The 15,895-nt window shown below is 52.1% G+C and overlaps 1 long non-coding RNA gene across 1 annotated transcript; it reads left to right on the forward strand.

Annotated features, from left to right (window-relative positions):
* Positions 1-12,234: 12,234 nt before the first annotated feature.
* On the forward strand, positions 12,235-14,219 carry LOC142010626 (uncharacterized). The gene is made up of 3 exons (XR_012644849.1): positions 12,235-12,319; positions 12,768-12,895; positions 14,074-14,219. It is a non-coding gene; the product is annotated as an uncharacterized LOC142010626 (long non-coding RNA).
* Positions 14,220-15,895: the final 1,676 nt, after the last annotated feature.

The following is a 15,895-nucleotide window of genomic DNA, read 5'->3' on the forward strand; positions in this document are numbered from 1 at the left end:
CTGCTGCCTGGCTGGCCGCTCATTATGCCTCTGTGCCACCCATTGTCTGTCAGTCACCATCCACCACTTTGCTATGACATCTGCGCATCACTCTCAAGAAATTTCAGCTCCGTATGAGTTTAACTCTTAGCAGGCTGGGTACGCGAAACACAACTCTGCCACAATTAACCTAAAAAGTGGTTCCCAATGAAGCCTGTTGAGCTCTATTTTTTCAATACTGGGTGACGGGGGAAATATTCTGTTTGCTTTTTTGACCTCCACTGCACACTGAGTGGATGCTGCCAGAAATCTATCCACAAAGACCAAGGTCTACTCCTTTTGTGTTTTCCATGTGGGTTCCAGGCCGCAGCTTGACAGACTATAATGGATGCTGGTTTTGTGAGAGTGTGGCCTAGTCATCCCCACTTTCTTCTCTTGATTTGAACAGCAAGTGCTTCTTGTCCTGCTCTGTTCCAAAGTTCCTCATTTGTGAGCAAGTCTTGCCATTTGATGCAAAGGAGGTACCTCAGACATCAGTTTACCAATGTTTGTAGCTTGTGGTGAGAGGACTTTTCAGTACACAAGGTCTCACGTGCATACAAGAGTACACTCTTCATATTTGCATTGAAGAGCCACATTTTCATCTTCACAAATATTATCCACATGGCACAAAGAGTCTTGAATGCAGCTGTGCTCTCCCTGTCCTGGCATAGATATCCTTGGCTGCTCCTCCGTCTCTGCCCATAATACTTCTCAAGTAGGTGATCTGCTCCACATCTTCTAGGTCATCCTCTCCCAGAGTGATGGTGATGTGTTTGGACTAGTTGATCCTCATTGTCTTGGTCTTTCCCTCGTTAATGCTCAACGGCCACTGAGATTATTTTTAGAATATATAATAAAATAAATAATAACATTTTATTTTTATTGAGGCACCAATGAGAATTAATCGAGATCATCATTTTGGCTGGAATGCCATGGTGTTGCAGCAGTTTACACAAAGTATCTCTATCAATGCTGTCAACAGCTTTTTCAAACTCTATGAAGGTTATGTACAGGGGGAATTCCACCTGAGTGACTGCTCTGTGATCACTCTGAGAGCTGCTACATGGTCAGTTCAAGATTTGTCACATCAAAAGCCAGCCTGTTCTTCCCAAAGTTGTTTATCAATCTCTCTCTTCATTCTCTCCAAGAGAATCTTACTGAACACTTTCCTGGAAAGGACAACAAAGTGATACCCCTCCAGTTCTTACATCCCTCCAGGTTGCCTTTCTTTGGAAGCTTGATAAGACAGCCCTGTTTCCAGCCTTGTGGGATCTCTTTAGTGTCCCCAATTTTCCCTGAGAAATTATGCATCATGTTGACTGATGTCTCACGACCAGTCTTGACTACTTCTGTGGGGATGTTCTCTGGACCAGGTGCTTTCTGCTTTGTACCTGTGCAATGGCTTTTTTGACTTCTTCTTTTGTAGCTCTGCTATTGTTAATTTACAGAGAAATATTTGGAAGTGGTAACTTGGAGGGTTCATGTGGACAAGACAGTTCAGTGGCTCTTCACAGTGTTCCTACCCCCCACTGAGATAATCACTTGGACTCACTAGCAAACACCACTTCTTATACTGTACTGGCTTATCCACTGTACGCCGGTGACCCAGCTAACTTTTGTGTGGTGCTACACAGCTCTTTCAACTTTCTCTGGCCTGCAGCTTGTTGTGCAAGGTTTTCCAGAAAGTTCTTCTCCCGTTTAATAGCCTTTTGAACTTTTTTGCTGGCTTCGAAGTACAGTCTCTGAGCTTCCACCTTGGCTGCTCTTGCTTTCCTGTTGTTGACTGCTGCTTTTCTATCTCTTCCTTCTTTCAGTTTTCTCAAAGTTTCTGCTGTGGTCCATTCTTTGTGATGCCTTGTCCTTTCTCCAAATGTTATATCACAGTTTTCTTTTAAGGCTGTTTTGGTGTCTTCCCAATTTTTTTCCACAGGAGCATCTTTTGGAATGAGGTTTGCCAAAAGTACATTTCATGCTTTGGGATCAGCCAATACTAAATCTTCCACCGAACAGGGGAAACTGAGGCACTGACCAACTCCCATGATAAGAAATTAAGCTGCTTCCAGGGTCAAAACATGATTTCCAATCTAATTTCATCAAAAGTGCAGAACACTAAAAGTCAGTGAGTGGAGTAGGCTGCACACTCGTAGGCTGCACGTGGCCGACCAGCCCTTCCGGGTCCCACAGCCAGCAGCCACCTGAAAGGGCCCCGCCCAAACACACCCACCCTGCACACACAGAGCAGTACACAGCACTGCGTGGACCGTGCTCTGGGAGCAGGAGGAGAATGGAGCAACAACAGCTGCCCAAGGCCGATATCTGCACCCACACTGGGACGCAGGTGGGGATTGCTATCCTGGGCATGGTGGATGCCCTGAGGTCCATTTCCCTCCACTGGGGTCCTGCAGGCCCTGGCAACAGGGCAACCACCACTCCCCAGTCCCCATCCTCCATGGCACCTCTGAAGTCACCCCAGAAGCAGGGACTGGTGGGAGAGGCTGGGAGTGGGCCAGTGGGATGATGAAATGTGGCTCAAGAACTTTAGAATGACAAAGCAGACATTCCTGGAGCTGTCTCAATGGCTCACACCCACCCTGCAGCACGTGGACACCCTCATGCAGCCTGCACTCCCAGTAGAGAAGAGTGTGGAGATTGCCTTCTGGAAGCTCACCACCCTGACAGCCACCGCTCAGCGGGGCATCAATTTGTGGTGGGCTAGGCCACTGTCGGAGCCGTCCTCCTGAAGGTAAATCAGACCAGGGCCCCAAACCCACCCTGGGAAGGGGAGGCAGAAGGCCCCTGTGTGGGTGGCCTACAGGGAAAGGGGGAGGGGGCAGGAGCCCCCAGGTTGGGGGCCTGCAGCAGAAGGGGGAGGGAGGCCCCTGATATTCAGGCCCCACTTGTCAGTGCTCCCCTTCTACAGGTGGTCCAGGCCATCAATCGCCTCATCCTGCAGCGAGCCGTCTGCCTTGGTTACTTGGACAGCGCTATGGCAGGATCTGCAGCCCTCAGTTTCCCGAACTGCTTCAGCCCACTCCATGGCATGCACGTAGCTATCCGCACCCTGGAACACAGTGTGGGCCACCACATAAGCCCCAAGGGGTACCACTCGGTGGTGCTCCAAGTGTTCATTGATGCCCAGGGCCAGCTGTGTGACATTTGTGTGGGCTGGTCCAGGCGAGCCCACAACGCCTGGGTACTTCGCAACTCCTGGCTGAGGCAGCGCTTGGAGGAGGGCACCTTCATCCCTGCCTGGGAGCTCCCCATGGGGAACACAATGATGCTGCCATGTACAGAGGCTGATGGGGCGTACCCTTTGCAGCCGTGGCTGATGCGCCTCTACACTGGGAATACCACTGGGAGCCAGGACACTTTAAACAACCGCCTGAACCACGCCCACAACACTGCAGAGCAGGGCCTTCAGACGCCTCAAGGGTGTTTCCCATACCTGAATGCATGGCTGGACGTCAGCCTGCCCAACGTCCCCGGGGTGATCGCAGCCTGCTGTGCTCTGCACAATCTCGTGGAGGGCAAGCACGAGCACTATATGCTGAGGTGGGCTGCGGACCGTGTCTGCGGCTATGAGCAACCGCCCGTGGTCCCGTGCCGCCAAGCACATTGTGATGGGGGTAGGGTCTGGGAAGTCCTCTGAGATGCCTTTGAGCGGGAGCCGTGCTGACCTCCACCCGGTACTCCGGCTCACACCCGTCCTGCAGCATGGCTCCCCAACACACAGGGGACACTGGGCTGCACACGAAGGCTTTAATAACTGGAAGCCAACGATATACATGTAAATAACCAGCACTGGCAAAATGATGTACATGGTCAAGTGTATACACTCCTATACTATATATACTACTGTGGCCTCTTTTGGTCTGCACAGATGGTGGTTAGGAGCAGCAGTGAGGATCTATGGGCAGTGCTCGAGTCTGCAACTTCTCTCCTGGTTTTTCTGTCATGCTTTCACTCAGGGTGGATATTGGATTTGGACGGTTGATTGTAATAACCGCATATCAGTCTATTGCTGAATTCTTGAGTCTGAGAGTTTTTCCTTCTAAGACAACACATTCAGTCAATTGGCTTCATAATATTTGAGGCAACCCTAAAAAGACTGAAAAAGTTAATTCTTTATTCAAAGTTTCTGACAGACATTACAACAGTAAATTCGTGGAAACCAAAGAAAGGTAGCACAAGACAGGATCTAAAGTTGGATGCAAGAAATACTAAGTGATCTGTGGCTATCCTGTGCCTCCAGGTAAAAACACCCTAAAGCTGTGTCTAGACATGCACGCTACTTCGAAGTAGCGGCACTAACTTCAAAATTGCCGGGTCCTCCATGGCGGCCATCAGCTGGGGGGTTGAGAGACGCTCTCTCCAGCCCCTCAGCTCACTGGTGGCCGTGTGGAGCGGCCCCTTAAAGGTCCCCTCCCCCTCCCTGCCTCTGCAGGAAGCTGAGGGAACGTGCAGGCTGCAGCCTGCACACACGGCTAGCCTGCACCACCCTCAGCGACCAAGCCAGCTGCGATGGCTGCCCGGCAGCTCCCCCAGTGCTCCAGGGGCCCCCCCCCAAGGGGAGCCAGGGCAGCCAGCCCAGCCAGAGGGGCAGCCAGGCTGGCAAGCGGCAGCGGGGCCCCTCCTGGACGGAGGCCGAGCTGCGGGACGTGCTGGGGCTCTGGAGCGAGGAGGAGGTGCTCCAGGTAATGGGGAGCAAGAGGAGGAACGCGGATGCGTTCGCTTGGCTGGCCGACGGCCTGGCTGCCCGGGGTCACCCTGCCCGCACTCCTGACCACGTCAGGAGTAAGGTCAAGGAGCTTCGGCAGGGTTACTCCCGGGCCCAGGACGCGGCCAGCCGATCTGGGGCCGCCCCCGTCACTTGCCCCTTTTATAGGGAGCTCAGGGACATCCTGGGCTCCCGGCACACCTCCTCCCTTCGGGCCACCCTTGACACCTCAGCCGACGAGCCCCAGCAGGCCCTGCAGACGGAGTCCGCCCCGGAGGCAAGCCCCGCACACCGGGGGCCCCCCCCGGAGGCCACCCCCGGGACATTGAGGCAGGAGGAGGAGGAGGAGGAGGAGTGGGGCTCCTTCTCCACAGAATCCAGCCTGCAGATCCTCCTCCTGCCATCCCGGAGTAGCAGCAGGGCCTCCGCCCCCCGGGGATCTCCAGACCGTGGGAGCGGACCGACAGGTAGGTACCCCCCCTCTGGTGGACACCCCTGGGCTTGAGGGGCGGGGGTAAGAGATATGTGTCCAGGGCCCCCCACATGCTCACATGGCCATGGCCCCAAGGACACCAGGGCCATGGCCCTCACCACAGCACTGCATCCATCAGCCCCTGCCCCCGCCCACCCCGCATGACAGTGCCATGCCCCTCCCCGGGCCAGGGGGGAGTGGAAGCTCAAGGAGCCCCCGGGAGGAGGGGGTGGGACACCCCGCAGCAGCAGCATGTGATGGAGTGGGGGGAGTGCCAAAGGGAGACTCAGGCTACATATGAGCCACAAGAGCCGAATAGCTCCCAGGGGCAAAGGAGGATCCTGGGGCTACAGCTGGCAGGTGACACCTCTGCCCTGAACAAACAGGAGGGAGGAGCCGAGCTGGCTTGGAATTGGGGGGCGAGGGCAGGGGCCACAGGTAGAGGCTAGGGGAAGGGAGAGCTGGTAGGCAGCCAGCCTGAGGAGGTGGAAAGCTGCATCCCCGAGGGGCACCTCTTGGGGTCTTCTCCCCACGACGGGTTGGAAGGACTGTGTCTTCCGACAGCTGGTGCTGTCACTCCTGGGAGAAACTGGGCATCTGTGGCCTAAGAAACCTTTCCTGCTCTCAGACCCTGCGGGGTGAAGTGAGAGTCGCTCCCACCAGGGGATGGTGTGCAGGGCAGGGGGACCCCTGAACCCCATCCATCACAGCAGCATCTCCCGGGGACGAGGATGGGGAACCTGCAGCACAGGGCTGGGGGGACAAAGGCCATGGCTTGGGGCCCACACTTACGCCTGTCTCCATTCTTCTTCCCCCCCTCCTCTCCTGTGTCCTGCACCTACACCATCAGAAGGACCAGAAGAGAGCGCCAGTGAGGCGTCAGTCGTCCCGGAGAGCCCTCCGGGACCATCGCTCCAGGGCAGCCCCTCGGCCGAGGACTAACCAGCCCTACGGCGGGCTAGACGGCGGATCCCGCGCCTCCAACCGCCGACGGCGACGGACCCCCAGCTGCTGGCCATCCACCGTCGGCAGCTGGAGGTCGCGGAGCAGCACCTCCAGCTGCAGGAGTGGGTGCTGGCCTGTCGCCAGGAGGCATGGGGGACCTTCGTGGACACATTTAATCGCCTGGTGGACTACCTGGCCCCCCATGCCACACCGGCCGCAACACCGCCCACCCTGCCTGCTCCTGCAGCCCCACCACCAGCTGCTCCGCCCGTCGCCGTCCCATCCGCCGTCGCCCCGCCACTCACCAGCGAGGGCCGGAGTGCCGAGGGACCCCTGGAGCCACCTGACACTCGCCAGCCCGCTCCCACCCAGCCACGGACCAGGCTGGGACCACGGCAGGGCTCCCGGCCGGCAATGCCCAGTGCCAGGCTATAGGGGCGAGGGGCCCGGGACGTGGCCCCCCCCCTTGTGTATAGTTGGACCCTGTTTTTTTGGGCCCCCCGTTTGCCCCGTCCCCCCCATGTACATAGTTCTCCCCTTTATCCTCCCTGGTTTTCTTTTTTTTATGGCGCACAGTTGTTTCTTTTGTTGTATTGTTTTATTTTTGTACATATTGCTTTTGTTGAATGTTTGTCCCTAGTTTTTGGTTTGTGTTTCACATATTTATTTACATAAACAAAAAAGAAGTTTCTGAAAGACAAAAAAAAAGTTTACGTTCAGCCACAAGTGTGTGCTGTCATTTGTCCAGGACAAGTGGGAGGGGGGGGGGGGGCGGTGGGGTGCTCCATGGTGTGGGTGTTGGGGCAGGAGTGTGGTGGAGGAAGGGGCGGGCAGTAGGGGGCCTGGGCAGAGTTCACCCTGCGGCCTCTTCATCAAAGTGGGCCCGAAGGGCCTCCCGGACCCGGGTCCCCTCGGGCTCCACCTGCCGACTGGGGGCAGCAGGTGGCTGGACGTGTGCCCTGCCGGCCTCCGCAGCCCAGCCCAGGAAAAAGGTCTCCCCCTTGCTCTTGACCAAATTGTGCAGGGCGCAGCAGGCACCCACAATCTGGGGGATGTTGTTGGGGCCCGCATCCAGGCGGGTCAGGAGACATCTCCAGCGTCCCTTCAGGTGGCCAAATGAGCGCTCCACCACCTGGCGCGCGTGGTTCAGGCGCTGGTTGAAGCGCTCCTGGCTAGCGGAGAGGTGGCCCGTGTAGGGGTGCATGAGCCACGGCCGGAGGGGGTAGGCCGCATCTGTGATGATGCAGAAGGGCATGGTGGTGTCCCCCAGAGGGATCTCCCGGTGGGGATGTAGGTCCCCGCCTCCAGCCGGCGGCACAGGCCCGAGTTCCGGAGAACCCGGGTGTCGTGGGTGCTGCCAGGCCAGCCCACATAAATGTCCTGGAAACATCCCTGGCTGTCCACCAAGGCCTGGAGGACGACAGAATGGTAGCCCTTTCGATTCATGTATCGTCCTCCACTGTGATGCGGGGCGCGGATGGGGATGTGAGTCCCATCCAGAGCCCCGAAGCAGTTGGGGAAGCCCAGGGTGGCAAAGGCGGCGATGGTGGCATCTGGGTCCCCCAGCCTCACAAGCCTGTGCAGGAGCATGGCGTTGATGGCACGCACAACCTGCAGGGAAAGCACATGGGACAGCACCAATGATTGGTGAGCAGGGTATGCGTGGCCCTGCCCTGCTCTGCCCTGCCCTGCCCTGGCCCCCTTGCCCTGCCCTGCCCTCCCCCCATGGGTTTGCTTACCTCCATGAAGACAGCCCCAACGGTGGCCTTGCCTACACCAAACTGCTGGCCCACGGATCGGTAGCTGTCTGGAGTGGCCAGCTTCCAGACAGCGATGCCAACCCGTTTCTGCACTGTGAGGGCACGCCGCATGGCGGTGTCCTGGTGCCTGAGTGCGGGGGTGAGCCACTGGCACAGCTCCATAAATGTCTGCCGGTTCATCCTGAAGTTCCTGAGCCAGCGGTTGTCGTCCCACTCCCCAAGCACCAGCCGCTCCCACCAGTCGGTGCTGGTGGGGTAGCTCCACAGCCGCCGGCGTGTGAGACGGGGTGGGGGGCGGGGTGCTGCAGGGGTAGGGGTTGAGCCCTGCTGCCCTGGGGGCATCTCCTCCTCTGGGGCAAGGAGGTGCTCAGCTGCCTCCCGCATGGCACGGAGCAGGGCAAGCCCTGCTCCTGCCGGGAGGGCTGGGTGGACCTCTAGCTGCTGCTGCTGCTGCTGGGGGTCCATGACTGCGGCGCCCGGGGTCTGTGTGCCTATGGCTCCTGAGACTGCGTGCTGTGCAGGCTGAGTGTGTCTGGGAGGGGCCCTTTAAGGGAGGGGCTAGCTGTTGCCCCGGAAGCGCTAGTCCGCCCGGTGACCCTGTGTGCAGCTGTGCCTGGCATCCCTATTTCGATGTGTGCTACTTTGGCGTGTAGACGTTCCCTCGCTGCGCCTATTTTGATGTTGGGCTGCGCAACGTCGAAGTTGAACATCGACGTTGCCGGCCCTGGAGGACGTGTAGACGCTATTCATCGAAATAGCCTATTTCGATGTCGCCACATCGAAATAGGCTACTTCGATGTAGGCTTCACGTGTAGACGTAGCCAGGGAGTAATTTCAGGAGTCCGATGATGACAGTCCTGCTCTCTGTCTCTCTCATCCAGATATTTGAGCCCCTGGCAGTGAACACTGTAAACAGAACAGCCTGGGGTTTTTGTTTTTGTTTTTGTTTTTTCAGATTCCGAAGGTTTGAATTCTTCATGGCAAAACTGCTGTGGGCTCATCAGAAAGAGACCCCTGCATCTGAAAACATTGTGAATGCCCAACCAGGATTCGGATATTGAAATTCTTGCAACCTTGTGCAAAAATTCCCTGGTCTTTGTGCAAAACATCTTGTGCCATCCCAGCTTGTGTAAGACACATTAGGCCACTGAGGTTTGTGTAAAATGTCTTGGAACATACAACGAACACTTGCTCGTTTACCTCTGATCATCCGCTTACTTCTCCAGGCCCCTTTCTGCTGGTCTCCCTGTGGTGTGGTGTTTGGGCAGCTTGACTTGACTCTGCTTCCTTCCCCATGTGGTAATTCCTGTGTCAGCCGTTTGAGATGTTGGAAGAAATGTCTATTGTGAAGGCAGGAGAGATTCTTTGTGGAAAGACCTTTCACACTCCTTGATGATTCTGCCTGTTTCTAGCTCTACATGCAGCACCATAAAACTAGTTGATTCATTTGTGACTTATAGGCTACGTCTACACTAGCCAAAAACTTCAAAATGGCCACGCAAATGGCCATTTCGAAGTTTACTAATGAAGGGCTGAAATGCATATTCAGCGCTTCATATCTGGAGATTCCAGAGACACCAGTTATCATCCCACTCCCCCATGACCAGTCATTCGCACCACTCGGAGCTGCTGGGGTGGCTCCAGACCCCATGGAGCACCCAGGCGGGGACAGAAGGTCCCGACGGTCTGGGGCTTCCTTTTCTGCTTCTGGGGAGGACTCTCATGCCTGAAGCTGCTGGGAGGCCAACCATGCTGCACCGAGCAAGGCGCCCGCTGCTCTGGTGGTGACCAACAGGATGTCAAGCTGCTTCTGCTGCTGTTTCATGCTCATTCCTCCAGACACTTGGTATGCGGGGCTTGTGGCAATTCCACAGGCCTCGTGCTGTGCAGGCCGAGTGTGTATGGGAGGGGCACTTTAAGGAAGTGGCTTGCTGTGGCCCCAGAAGTGCTGGTCTGCTCTGGGACCCTGTCTGCAGCCTTTCCTGGACCATTATTTCAAAATGGGCAGCATGTAGGTGTGGATTCTCTCTATCTGCATCCGGGGCAGCCCCTTGGGATGTGCCTCGTTGCTAGTTCAATGTTTTCAATTTTTCCACTGCATACAACCATGTTTGCTCCAATTCCTCAGACAAAGACAAAACCTTCAGGATCTCTACCAAGACTTCTTAAAACTTCAGTTTCCTCCTAGGCAAGTGGAGAAACAGACTGACAAAGCCAGGCAGATACCCAAGTATTACTTACTACAGAACAGACTCAACTAAGAACACCCGAATGTCACTGGACATTATCTACAGCCCACAGTAAAAGCATCTCCTGCACATCATCAAGGATCTACAACCTATCCTAGATGCTGTGGCAGGCTGGTCCTCACTTACAGACAGCGCCCAACCACAAACAAATATTCACTGTCAATTTCACACCCGACAACAGAAGCATTGACCCAAGAACCAATCCCTGCAACAACCATTCTTGCCAACTCTGTCCACACAGCTACTCTACTAATTTCATCACAAGACCAAAATGCCTCAGCTACACCATCAAAAACTTGTTCACCTGCAAATCTACTGATATTCTACATTCCATCATATACATTGGACAAACCAGATTGTCTACACAAAAGAATAAATGACAGATCAGACATCTAGAATGGAAACATATAATATGTGACATATAACATAGTAACATAAAAAAAAACACACACTTTAACTTCCTGGATACAGTTAATGACTGCATGTTGCCATTTTTAGTGGGGACAAGTCCTCAAAAACAGACTTCAGTGTGAAACTGCTTGTCTGGAATTCATATGTGTATTGGACACAGTCAAAATGGGTCTGAATAGAGACATGGAATGGCTCTCTGATTACAAGAAGAAGTCGAGGTACTCTCACCTTTTCATCATTTTTGGAGCCACATCCACCATGATTTCCTTAGCACTTATGTGACATTCCCAACTCTATAGCTCTGCATTTCTTTCACTTCCAGCAAATGAGAAACTGAGTTGTATCTTATGAATGCCTACGCCCTTGTTAGTCTTGAAGGTGCCACTGGGCTCCAGGAGGTTTTTGCATTTTCTTTAAATTCCAGATAATTTTCAGTCCCGCTTACAGTGGGCTGTGAGAAGAGGCCAAAGCATGTGGGCAGGATGGCAGCAGAAGGGGAGGAGGAGGAAATTGTTTTGAATTGGTTTTTGTGCAGAAGGGTGTTTCACCTTTTATCTGGAGCAATTCACCTCTCCACACCTCCAACACCATATTCTCCTGCCTCTCCCAAACTAAGGTGTGGTCATCAGTGCCACAGGAAGGTATCAATGAAAGGTTCCAGTCAGCAGCTGGAGGGAAAAAGATGGATCACTGCCATCTGAAAGGCAAAGGGTTATGAATACAAAAGTGTGCTAATATTACAAACTCAAATTTTTAAAGTTCAGGGTTTTGTGCTGGTCCTGCTTGCAGGCTAAGGGGTCTGGAAGGAAACCTTCTGAAATGAAGCAAATTAAACACTAGAAGGATAATCTAGCATACAGTAAAGTGAGGGTTCTTCCTCTGACCAATAGAACAGCCTGCTTTTATGCTCTCTGTTTTCATATTTTTTATGGTACCATTGTGAAATCCAAGAAATAAAGGAATTACGTCTGAAAAGGTTCCCACAAGGTTACTACTATTGTAAATAAATCTTCTCTGTGTGTATAACATAAGCATGGCAGGAAAAGTGAGGCGGTAAGCCAGAATGATGTGCTGGATTTTGGTGTTCTTAATGCATAGGGAAGCTTTCAGTGCCCCTGTCCTACGTCTATGAATGAACTGATGTGTGAGGAAACCAGAACTTTGCATCCACACAAAGTTGGTTGAAATCAAGTGCGTGACTGGGGGATGAGAAGAAAATACTGGCCAACTATTGATCAAAACTCGCTAAATTCAAACCCATAAACACAAGCATCCTACTAGCAATTTTTTTCCCAGGTAGAATTGTGTTCCGGATCTCCTCCCTGCACTAGTGCCCTGTTCTGTAATAAATGGCAGGTGGGTTTTTTGGATCTTTTTTTACCAGCCAGTAGATATTTGCCAGATATAAATAAATATTGAAATTTTAATTTTCCCAAGACAGGGATCTGTCAATTGTACTTCCCTGAATTTCCCCAGGAATGTTTATCATGCTTCACAGGCAATAATCATTGTAATTAAGGGATTGCAGCAACCTTCATAAATATCACTTACATCACAAAAAGATTTCGACAGAAGTCATGATTTCACTCCTCAACACACTATAAATACAGAGACTCTCAGTCTCCTGTCCATTTCGACTTCTCGTCTCTGCAGTGATATCGAGCTCCCAGACAAAGATCCACTATGAAGATCCTTTACCTTCTTTTTGCTTTCCTCTTCTTGGTGGTGCAAGTTACTGCACGAGGTAAGATGAGAACATAAGAATGACCATTACTGAGTCAGACCAAAGGTCCATCTAGACCAGCATTCCATCTGCCCACAGTAGCCAGTGTCAGGTGCCCGGGGGGGTGGTTGGAAGACAATGATCAAGTGACTCGTCTCCTGTCTTCCATCCCTGGCCTCTGACAATCAAAGGCCACGGACACCTTTCCTAGCCTGGCTCCTGTAGAGACCATGAAATCATAACTGATTAAGTTTGCGTTTGAAAGTGCACAGAATTACAGCCTTTTACATACGATTAAATACCAAAAAAACCAAACAAACAAACAAAAAAAAAATGGTGTGCAGAAAGAAAGATAAGTATTTTGACCTGGCTGAATGTCCTTGAATGGTAAATGTCCCTAATGCTGCAGTCACAACTCTTCTTTATCCAGATGTTTGAATCACAGTCAAAATTCTAATACTTTGTACAGGAGGCAGATGCTTTTATCCTCTCCAGAGACTATGTATACGACAGGGGGGAAGATGCTACCCTTATCGGTGTCCTTATGGCAGGCGCCCCATTCAAAGCTGCGGTGGAAGATGCATCTGCTGTAGATAGGTAAGTTCAGGATTCCATGTGGGGGACAGTACAGTGCAAAGAGAAGTATTTGTTCGTCTGCCTTTATATCTCATGTTTTCTTTAATTCCCTTGGACCCATCTCACGCCAAACACTGCTTATGTGTTCGTCAATTGGTCCTTCTATATGTTACAAAAACCTTATTGACTGTTCTTTCATGGAGCTGCCCTTCTCAGGCTGCATATGGCCACTTCCCAGCTTGGGGAATTGTTATTTCTATGTGTAATTTGATATTGCCCCACTGAGGTCTTGCAACATCTTCAGCATCAGCCACAGAACAGTTCTTGCAAGGCCGGGGGCAACGAGCCACTTAGTTTGGCATTATTATATTATATTATATTATATTACACTCAGAAATTGGGGACACTCTCACAGCACCTATTTGTCCTCAGACAATCACAGAATTAGAAGCCACCATTCCTGTTCAAGAAGGAAATGCTTTATACTAGACAATTCCTTTCTGGCTATTCTCCTCTTGGGCATCATCTGGTATGTGGGATCCTTCTGTCTGGCACCTAAGCTCCTGCCCAGAGAAGCTAGCTCCTGGGCCCTCCACTTCCACTCCCCCACCCTCTCAGCCTCAGCTTGGGGAGCAGTGGGGGTTGGATGGGGGCAAAGGATCGCAGGAGATGGCCAGAGGGTATGGACTGGGGAGGGATTGGATGGGGGCACCAGTTCAGGGGTGCAATCAGGGGATGGGTGACACATCTGGCCGTTCAGGGATGCATAGCTTCCCTAGCTTCCTTACCTGGCACTTCAAACAATTTACGAACTTCAGTGTGGCCCTTGGGCCCAAAAGGTTGCCTTCCCCTGCTCTTGATGTTGTCAAATTGATGGTTTAATAATCTGTGCCAGTGTGTTTCCAAATACAGAAGTTAGGCTGAGTGCTCTGTCATACTCTTGGTTTGCTTTGTTACCCTTTTTCAAGACAGGTTTTTTTTTTGCCCTTCCCCAGTTCCCCCTGTCCCCGCTGGTCCTCCATGTGCTCTTCCACAGACACAAACTCTTTAGTTAAAGCTCTGTGGCACAGGGTTTCATAGGAGCAATGAATCCCCTGCTTTGGAGATAGATAGTAATAGCTGCACTCACTCTTCACTGATGGGGAAATTGCTGCTCTGCCTTTGATTTGTAATGCAATGTCATATTATTTTTCTTTTAGTGGATTCAATCTTTATTGGTGTGACAATAGCAGATTGTCAGTGCAGCATCTCTGAGAATCTGGAAGACAATGCCTGGCCTCTCAAATCCTTGCTGAATTTCCACAAAGGAACTACCGTATTCTCCAGAATATCTTCTTACTCTTCTTTTCAATAAAGACACCGTTGGTGATGGTGTACTGTAAAAGTGTGTCTGAGTGGTTTCTTGGGCACACAAGACTGGATATATGTATTTCTTTTCCATACAAACCCCTTTCTCTTTTCTACAGTATGTTTTCATAGAGAGCAAAGGGACTGAGGGCCGTACTTTCAAATGTTTGAAATACAGAGTTCCTAAAAAGCCATTGACAGAAACTCATCCCTGTCATATGCCCCAGGGATGTGGTGTGGCTATTCCATGGCTGTCACAGTAAATATGTGCATGTGATGGGGGAGAGGGTTGTGTCTCTGTCCTTCTCCACCACCTGCCCCATCAGTCCTCCCAGCTTTAGCCCCTCTGAATTCCCATTCATTGGGAATGTAGCAGCTATTTGCCTGGCAAAAGTTGCTCCCTGCTGTCTCCTATGTCTGCCTGTTGAGTTCAAATTTCACAGGCAGATCTGCACATGTACCATAGCACAAGATTCACCCTGAACTGGACCCCTCTTTACCACTGCTGTCTTCCAGCTGCGACTCCAGCCTCTGCTTCTGCCGGCCGTCCCAGCCGTGTTCTCTGTAACTTCCCCTTCCCCAAACAGAATTCTGCCCCCACGCTGCTGAGTCCAGGGGGTCATTCCTACCTAAACTACCTGCTGTTTGGCTATCAAATGTTCCCATGGCTATTGCCCCCCTCCCTTATCCCACAACCCAGTTCTCATGAAGAGAACCAGAGAGAGAATGAGAGACCAAAAGGAGCAGGGCCCTGCACAGCGGAGGAGGCACAGAGAAGGCTGGAAGAAGGACTTGGCACCCTGCAGCGTGTGTGACCTTCCGTAGAACTCAGCATGACCACAGGTCGAGAGATTTTAGTGTTGACATCCCTCCAACCACCCTAAATCCTCAACTTCCTACCCTGTCCCCCACCCATCCACCTTCTTCTCTCCCCTGTAGCTGGGCTCCACCCGCCAGACTTTTCTCTTCCCCTTACCTCTAACTTCCACATCTCACTCTCCTCATCTCAGCCCCAACCCTCTGTGCTGACCCGCACTCATGTACCCTGTGAGCATTCCAACCTGGAATTTATTGTCTTTTCGAAAACACTTGCCTTGTTTTCTGAACTGTCTGTTGAGCACAGAGCCCATTTCTCCATCACTAGAATAAGAAAAGGAATTGACAGAGGCAAGTTCCTGCTCAGATTTCTGCTCAGTGTAGGTTTCAGACTTCAAAGAGGCTGAGAATAACATGTCAAAATTCTTCTGTAACCAACCAGGCTCAGGTTCTCCAGAAATGAGGCTGCACCCAGAAGGCAAGTGCTATATTTGGTTTATTAAAAGCGCGTGACACCCGCGATGGGAGCCCCAGAGACGTCACAGTCGCCAGTGGGGGAAAACCCGATGCGTTGGAGCTCCGCTTGGGTAGAGGCTCTGTAACAGGCCTCCGAACACTCATTGATAAAGCTCAACTCATTAACCCAAGATTTTCTAAAATTGCCTGTGCATTACTTATCACTATCTCTTGTGGCCTGCTGCCAGCGTAGCCTTGAAGTGTTGGCAAGCGTGCTTCGTTATGCAGGTGTTGTTATGGCAGGGTTAATTGTTTTGCAGCTTTTCACCTTACACAGACTGGTTTGTTTAGGATTCCTCTGAGGGTTCACAGAGGGGTCGGACTGCTCTCGTGAGACCGTTA

The sequence above is a fragment of the Carettochelys insculpta genome, chromosome 3 (assembly GCF_033958435.1).
Source record: "Carettochelys insculpta isolate YL-2023 chromosome 3, ASM3395843v1, whole genome shotgun sequence".
Taxonomy (NCBI): domain Eukaryota; kingdom Metazoa; phylum Chordata; order Testudines; family Carettochelyidae; genus Carettochelys; species Carettochelys insculpta.